We start from the raw sequence: 8,966 nt of genomic DNA, 5'->3' as shown, positions 1-8,966 counted from the left end.
CAGAGGTGAGTAGTCCAGACTGCAGGGGCCGCTCAGTTCTATCAGGTCAGCTGGAGACCTGGCTTCTTCCCATCTTGTTACATCATCATCCATAGGATGTTGTCTTTGGTTGCATGGTCAAAGCTGGGTCACAACCACATCCACTCTTCAGCCTGGGAAAGAGGAAGAGAAAAAGGGGAAAGCGAGCAATTTCCTTTCAAGCAAGAAACACAGCCGGTGCACCTACCCTTTTGTTTACATTCTAGAGCATGGGCCTAGTCATGTGGTTGCATTTAGCTGCAAGGACGGCTGGAAATGTAGTCCTTAGCTAGGCGGCACTGTGGCCAGGTAATAATAAGTTGCAACTAACAATCTGGCTAGAAAGCATCTCTTTTTTTTTCCCTCACAGCCTAACTTTATTTTTAATTGATCCATGAAATGGTTTTGTATCTTATAGCGTCACTATAAGAAACCTGTGGGGAAGAGAATGTCCTGTAGCAGTTTACTGTGTCAGTTCATATTCTGGGACATATTTTACTGCCCATCAGAGATGACAAGTATCATCACAATGGCAGTCGAGTTGATAAAATTCCAGCGATATGAAACTTAGTCGACTTTCAAGTTTATTTTTCGCATGAGAATGTGATGTTTCGGGTGGCTTCTTGAGGCATGAGTAGAAGCTGGTCAGGTGGGAAAACAGGAAGAACATTCCAGAATGTGAAAAGCATGTGTAGAGGCCTGTAGCCATGGCGAGGTCAGGTATATTCACACACTCATTATGGGGAGCAGGTGTGTATAATACGGGGGAAGAAAGGCAGGGGAGCAATTGGAGAAATGGAGTAGAATCAGATGATGCTGAGCCTTACACTCCAAACTAAGGAACTTGGATTTTTCCCTGCAAAGCAGATGCTGTGGGGCACCCAAAAAGAGTACCAAAGATGCTACACTCCCAGGATCCAGAGCCACTCCCAAAGATAAGCAGAAGAAAGCCTTAGGCAATCTCCCTGAGAGCTGCCAACTGTTGATAGCACCCGGCTTCACATGGACTACAACCCACATTTCTGTCTGCCCTATCTTCGGGCCTCCTCAGCTGCCAAGCCAAGTTCTCAGGACACAAAAGGAGACCGACAAGAAGGCAATAGCTGTCCCTGAAAAGAAAAAGATCAACCATCAGTAGGTGCCCCAAAGCAAATTCACGTGTCACAATTCAAAGACTGAATCCTTATAGATGTTTTTTGCCCGCCAATCTGAATTTGGAAAGGGAAGGATCCTGTGAAAATTTACCTTCCCGTGTCAAGCAGGCACTGCAGCTAGAGATCTGGGAGAGCTGACTTCCGGTAAGAATTCTCACCCTCTGCAGGCTCTGCGGGTTTTCCCAGGATCCCATCTGCAGACTCTGCAGTGAGTGTGGGGCCCCTGCGGGTCTCATCCTGATCGCCAGAAACTGTAGAGGAGGAAAAATAATTTCCCTTCTTCCTGTTATGGTGAATGCTTGGCTGAGACCCCTTTTTCTCTAGGCCACCTCATAAGTGAATAAGCTCATTTAGGTTGAAAGTTCTCCAGAGTGGCCACTAGTTCCAGATTATCCTTCGTAAGGTTTGCCTCCTTGTTCAGCCTTAAAAGAAAATTGTGTTTAAGTTGGACCCAGTCTGACCCCAAACCCATTCTGGCTTCTAGGTCCAATCCAGCCTGATCCCAGACCCAGGCCAGTTTCTAATTTGGATCCAGTCCAGTTTCCAGGTCAGACCCAGTCCGTTCCCAGACCCAGCCCGGTTTCTAAGTGTGACCCAGTTTGACTCTGGTGCGTTTCTGGACCCAGTCTGGAGAGAGAACTGCTCAAATGAAGTCTGAAAGCTCACGACGCCAGACCTGCAGGGCCAGGACGCCGAGGGACTTCCCGGCCACCTCCAGAGGCAGCGACACAGCAGAGAGCTCGAGGGGCTGAGCAGGTACCTACATCTGGTTGCTGTTTGCTTCTGGGGGGCTCTCGGGGTCTCCTCCTGCCCCCAGAACTGTTAAAAGATAAACTGAGGCATATTAAAACTTTTTAAGCAGTTATTTGAGCAAAAATCGATTCTAATTGAGCAGCCTCCAACCAGCAGAGAGAAAGTGAGCAAAGTCAAAGTCTTTTGTGGGCAGAAGGGAGCAGGAAGGAAAGAGCTGGTTGGTATCTGTGAAGTTCCTTTCCTTTAGGCGATGGCAGGGGCCTATCAGGCACATTACCTAACTATGCTGACCAGGTGGTTCCCGGGACAGCTGAAACGGGGGTTCAGTCCTAACTGGCTTAGCATAAACGATTCCATTTGTGCCTGCTGCCTTACTCTTAACAGCACACACAGCAAAAGTGAGAGTTTCAAAACACAAATCTGAGCTTGGCACCCTCCTGCTTCCAACTCTCCATTAGCTTCCTGTCGCTCTTAGGACAGAGAGCAGCCACCTCCCTAAATGCCCACAGGGATCTTCATGGTCTGCCTCCTCCTTCTCCAGCCTCCTCACATGCCACACTCCTCCCAGACACCCCAGCCCTTCTTATTACTCCATACCTGCCATGATGCCCTCCAGGAGAGAACATTGGCGTGAGTCACACCCCTTTCCTGCCAGTTTCACCTGGTGAACCCTTGAGGGTGTTCACATGTTACTTCCTCAGGAAAACCTGCCCTAAACTCTGGCTGGGTCTGTGCCCGTAATTACTCACGTATGTAACCGTCCTGCAAGTTCCGGCTGTCACAGGTGCAATCTTCCATTAGTTTGTGCGATTCGTTGATTAATGTCCTGTATTGACAGCTACATTTCCTGTGTGGTTCTTTTCTTCCTCAGCTACATTAACCACCAGTGAAGGCAGGGGCATATCTTACACTCATTAGTCTCCTTCAAAGGGCTTAGCCTATTGCTGATGTCTGGTTGTAACTGGAATGGTTAGTAGATTCTAAGCCCCTTTGCATAAAATGTGGGTTTACCTATAAATAACGCAAATCTTTCCTTAATGATACCCCATATCCTTGTGTGTGTGTGCGATCGCAGTGGTCTTGGCTTATGCTATATCTAGGTGGTATTAGCCCATGAGTCACTAGAGTTACAGAGAAGATGTGATTCATCCATCCTTTTATGCGTGTACATGTGCATTCAATCAACAAACATTTATTGATATCAGGCAGAATGGTAGGCAATGGGCAACGCAGAGGTGAATAAAACAGCAGCTGATGGCAGGGGCTTCTCTGTACAGTTATACAAGTTGTGCACTGCATAAAGGTGCCAGTGAGGAGAGGAGCATATAAGCTGAAACTCAGGCATGCCTCATAGCAGGTAGGCTAAATGTGCCTGGAGAGGGTGACTTTATCAGTGATTCGAATAGGGCAATATGAAAAAGTTTGAGGCCCTGGTTAAGGGCTAGTTTTTTCAAATCGTGGGAGAGACGAAGAATGCTCTGTGAGGTTAGCAGTGTAATTAAGGCTCTGAGGGCACAGAGGAAAGAGTGACACAGACCAGTGGAAGGCTGAGCAGGACCTGAGGGAATGAGTTACCAGACTCATTCCAGACTTACCCCTGGGGTAAGGTGAACACATTCTTTGTGTGTGTGTGTGTTTATTTATTTATTTTGAGAGAGAGGGCATGTGCACAAGCAGGGGAAGGGATGGAGAGAGAGGGAGAAAGAGACTCCCAAGCAGGCTCTGCACTGTCAGCACTGAGCCCAACACAGGGCTTGATCTCACAAACCGCGAGATCATGACCTGAGCCAGAATCAAGAGTCGGACATTTAACCAATTGAGCCACCCAGGCACCCCTAGACATTGTCCTTTGACTCAGGTGTTCTGTCTCAGAAGAGGCCTGAGGACACCAGGGACACCCAGGGAGTGTGGGTAGAGAGGAGGAGGAAGGGAGAGTCATTAACAGAAGAAAGGAGGCCCAGAAGCTTATTTTACTGGTTTGCTCTGGTTTGCCTTTGAACATATACTGTGGCCACGCCCTCTCCCCATCAGGGATACCTACACAGAGCTGGACAAGTGAACCCACACAGGCAGGGAGCACCCAGGCCCGTGCAGCTGTGCTGTGCTAAACCTGGAATGTTAATAAGCCGATTTGCAGTAGCCTCCTCCCAGCCTTTCCCACCCCCCAGTTGCAATGGGCCACCAAGGGAGGGTTGCCAGGTAGGCAGTTCTGTGTAACAGAGAAGGTCTATCTTTGTAGTTCGGGTTGTGCTGGTGAAGAGGAGGGCAAAACAGAGGACAGGACTGAGTTTGGTCCCACACTGCCTCAATCTGTGGAGGCTTTCGTTTCTGGAGCCGAGGATTCTGCTTACCTGTTGAGTCCAAAAGCCAAAACTCCCTTGCTAGGCCTCCAGCAACATGTATTTCAGAGACTTTTTGAGTGATTGATAATATTAAGTATGTTTATTTCAATGAGTAAAAGCCCCTCACGTAGGTTATTGGATTTCAGATGGGAAGCAATTTGTGGGTGTGAAAGGGCCGTCTCTCATAGAAGGGACAAGGGACTGCCCGAGGTTGCATGCCTGGTTGGTTGACTAACAGAGCTAGGATGCACATCCGTGTCTGGGTGATTTCGAAGTAATGCTCCACTTTCTCATCCAGAGAAAGGGAGCAGCAACATCTACCCTCTGGGGTGGTTGTGAGAATCTACATATGAAAATCTCCCCGTGCATAATATGTGCCTTATGTATTCAGAAACTCTTAGTTTCCCTCTTCTCCCTGCAACTAAGAGTGACCAACCCCCATAAGGCGTAATAAAAAGAACATGGCCTGGCCCTGGTCTCATCACTCTGGCTGCGATCGCGAGGTGTCTGCCTGCTGCTTGGTGCTCCAAGATGGCATCGTCTGGCCACCACGCTCCTTCTCTCGTGCCTCTCCCAGTAAAACACAACAGGCTATGTGTATAGGAACCAGCGGGGTGGGGACAGTTCTAAGACCATCATCAGTTATTATTAAAAAATATGTAATTGTTCCACTTGAACGCGACGCCTGTCTAGGCAGTGCCAGGGACAGGCTGTGGGAATAAGCAAGGGGTGGAAAACATCTGATACCTCTAACCTAGCAGCTGTAGGAGGTCTCAATAGACACAGTGGCTCTCAACCTTACCAGATCCAGCTCCCCTTTTTTATAACAAGTACTCTATTTATTATTGTCATGAAATACAATTTTAAATCAATGTAACTTACCTTTGCTGGGGTATTGACTGGGAGGGGTTATAAAGGAGCCTTCTGGGGTGTTGAAAATGTTCTGTATATTAATATGGGTGGTGGTACCATGGCTATATTCATACATAAAAATTCATCGAGCAAGGGATCTCTCTGTTATTTTTTACAACTTTATGTGAGTCTATAATTATCTCCATAAATTTTTCAGTTAAAAATGGCGTTCAGGGAAATTTCATTTTACATGTATTTGCCATGATTTTAAAAAATGAGGTATCAGGGGCACCTGAGTGGCTCCGTCGGTTAAGCGTCTGACTCTGGGTTTCAGCTCAGGTCATAATCTCACGGTTCATGGGTTTGAGCTCCACATCTGGCTCTGTGCTGACAGTGTGAGACCTGCTTAGGATTCTCTCTCTCTCTCTCTCTCTGCCCCTCCCCCATTCGCTTTCTCTCTCTCTCTCTCTCTCTCTCTCTCTCTCTCTCTCAAAATATATAAATAAAAGTTTTAAAAAAGGGAAGTCCTTTTAAAAAATTAAATGTGGGGTGCCTGAGTGGCTCAGTTGGTTGGGCTTCTGATTTCGGCTCAGGTTATTATCTCACAGATCATGGGTTCGAGCCCCATATTGGGCTCTGCACTGACAGCAAGAGCCTGCTTCAGAGCCTGTGTCTCCCTCTTTCTCTGCCCTTCCCCTGCTCTCTCTCTCTCTATCTCAAAAATAAATAAAAAATAAACATTTTTAATAAAATATTTATTTAAAATAAAATAAAACATTAAAAAATGAGGTATGTTTCATACACATCAGATTGGCAAAAATTGAGAAGTTTAATAATATGAAATCAGGCAAAGATGTGGAGACAAGGGAAATTCTTAGACACTTGTAGGAGCTTAAGTTAGTACAATGACTGTGGAGAACAATTCAGTATCACCTAGTAAGACTGGAAATGTAAATGCCCTATGAGCCAGCAGTTCCTGTTCTAATACACTATTGAGAAAGAGTGCCACGCAGGAACAAGGATATGTGTATGAGGCATTCGTGGGGTATTGTTAGTAATGGTACAATATGAAAACAAAGTGTTCATTAGTGTCTTCTTTTATTTAAAAATAAAAAGCAAGTGGGGTGCATGGATCACTCAGTTGGTTGAGCATCTGACTCTTGATTTTGGCTCCAGTCATGATCTCAGGGTTGTGAGATCAAGCCCTGAGTCAAGCTCCAAGTCAAGCCCTGAGTCCAGCCCTGAATCAGCTCCACGCTGAGCAGAGAGCATGCTTAAGATTCTCTCCCTCTCTTCCTCTACTCATCAACCCACTCACACACACACACACACACACACACACACACACACACACACTGTCTCTCTCTTTCTCTCCCTCTAAATAAATAAATACATACATAAATTTTAGAAAAGCAAGTACTGTGCAAAGGTCAACATGGAACAGGAAATGTGGTTGGAAATGTTTGATTTGAGTCTATGGTTTGAGAAACGGTGCGATGCCCAACAGGTACATTCATACCATTGATGAGTAATTCGGTTGTTTAAGAGTAAAATAAAAATATAATTTTTTTTTAAATTCCCATTTCCATGTTGCCCACCCAACAATGACAGATAGATAATGTACTCTGCCATTAACACAGCCCTGTCTATTTAAAAACGTCCAGAGAAGCAAGCAAATGAGGCTTGGAGTTAGCTCAGAAGTAGGGGCTACTGCTTGGCTAATTGTAAACAGGGTTCTTAGTGCTGTTGAAGACACGAACAAAAGCACAGCTAGGAGTGACTGTTAGAAGTGATCCTATCACCAAATTGTATGCATTATGTCCAGTTTTTTGTATACCAATTACACCCCAATAAAGCTAAAAAAAAAAAAATGAATCCCCTAGCCCCACTGAATCTTGCAAATGACTGAAGTCCCAAGTGACTGCTGACTACAACCTCATGAGGAGCACAGAGACACCAAACAAGCTGCTCATGAATTCTTGACTGGTAGAAACTGCAAGAAATATTAAATGAGCACTGTTGCTTAAAAAAAAATTCACTGAGCTAAACACTGAAGATATGCATGCTTTACCATAAGAATGCCTCAATTAAAAAGTTTTTAGTTTAGGGGCGCCTGGGTGGCTTGGTCGGTTAAGCGTCTGACTTTGGCTCAGGTCATGATCTCGCGGTCTGTGAGTTCGAGCCCCGCGTCGGGCTCTATGCTGACAGCTCAGAGCCTGGAGCCTGTTTCAGTTCTGTGTCTCCCTCTCTGCCCCTCCCCTGTTCATGCTCTGTCTCTCTCTGTCTCAAAAATAAATAAACGTTATAAAAAAAAAGTTTTTAGTTTAACCATCAGTTTAATGCAGAATAATAATGTGATACCTTTATTGCAATATAAAGGAAAATAAGAGGAAAATAATTTATGAAAAGTAGTTTGACATAAAAATTATTGGCCACTACGATTCCAGAAGAGTAATTGCAGGCTTACACTTAGAAAAAGCATCTCCCAGGGGTGCCTGGGTGGCTAAACAAAGGAAAAATCATCTCCATAAGTGTGACAGTACAAGTATAGACTGATTCAAGTGTGTTGAACTGGTGACCTGAATACGTGCAGAACTGCCATTGGTGACTTGATTTCCCAAAATAGTAAGGATAGCAGATTACATTTTCCAAAAAAGGCTCATTTCTAGTCCCACATGCTCTTCCAGAGCCTTGACATTACCCTATCAAGTGACAGAATTTATTACATTTCACTTAAAACTGGGCAAGCCTCTGTGACTGTCTCAACAAAGTGATGTTACTTGATTTATGACAGTGGTCATAAAAAGTGGTATGATGGCAGTCAGCTTTTGGAATGGTGCAATAAGGACCTCTGAAAATCTACTTTTCCATAAAAGCAACAAGAACACTGGGGGGCGGGGGGGGATTGTCAAAATAAACTTCGTCACAGTTTGGAAATGAAACAAAACCTTGCAACAATCCTAAGAGCATTTATTCAAGAAAAACATTTGAATCTTGGTAATAACAGTGAACTTCATGGCATTTTAACTCACTCTAGGCCCATCCCTTCTTTACAGCCCTGCAGTAGTCTTGAAAAAGAGCTTTGTAACTGGTTGTGTTTTGTTTTATTTTGTTGTGTGTGTGTTTTTTTTGTTTTTGTTTTTGTTTTTGTTTTTTTTTTTGGTAACTTTTAATTGTGGAAACCAGCAGCCTGATAACAAGAGGATGGGGCAGAATGGCTTTGGAGACCTCCTAAAAGCCACATTCCCAGAGAATTGTCTTTGACTTGTCTGGCAGCTCCCTGGAAGTCAGAGCTCTCCCATTCAGAGCATTTGTCAAAAATAATTAGCAGTGGTTGTTTAATATCACAGCTGCCTGAAGTGGTGATAACAGTTGAGGCACACAAGAGGCTGACCAAAAACTCAAAAGGCAAAGCTGTGGAATGAGATGTCCACAGGGAGATTAAAAAAGCTCTGACATATTCACAGGAATCTAGAAGGCCAAAAGCACATGCAGGGCTGTGTGCATATCTTCAAGATGTCCAAGAAGGCTCTAATCTCTCACTTTGAACTTGAGGCTGTTTGCAAGCAGGTAATGAAGGCTAAAGCAGAGTCGTAAACTCCCGGAGCATTGATGGTGAGCCCAAACATGCACACAGAACCCCTCAGCACAGGCTGGTAGATATATTGGTTTAGAGAATTTAATATCTACCCAATCGCCCCTGACCACTAAGCTAAGTGAGCAAAGAAGTCAGGGGCCACACATGACAAAAAATAGAGACTTTGCAAAATTAATTTCAGAAAATCACTAAAACAAATAGCAACACAGAAACTGCAACAGAACTAAATGTTAGGGAGGGGGAGCGTGA

At 44.8% G+C, this 8,966-nt stretch overlaps 1 long non-coding RNA gene across 1 annotated transcript; it reads right to left on the bottom strand.

Moving 5' to 3' along the window:
- Nucleotides 1-1,069: 1,069 nt before the first annotated feature.
- On the bottom strand, nt 1,070-2,720 carry LOC144616015 (uncharacterized). Its single transcript, XR_013554866.2, has 3 exons — nt 2,523-2,720; nt 1,264-1,423; nt 1,070-1,127 (listed from the first exon to the last, which is right to left on the bottom strand). It is a non-coding gene; the product is annotated as an uncharacterized LOC144616015 (long non-coding RNA).
- Between the last annotated feature and the right edge of the window lie 6,246 nt (nt 2,721-8,966).

Source organism: Panthera onca, chromosome B1, assembly GCF_046562875.1.
Source record: "Panthera onca isolate mPanOnc1 chromosome B1, mPanOnc1 haplotype 2, whole genome shotgun sequence".
NCBI lineage: Eukaryota > Metazoa > Chordata > Mammalia > Carnivora > Felidae > Panthera > Panthera onca.
The sequence above is the reverse complement of the archived record's forward strand: the minus strand, read 5'-3'. Positions and strand labels throughout refer to the sequence as shown.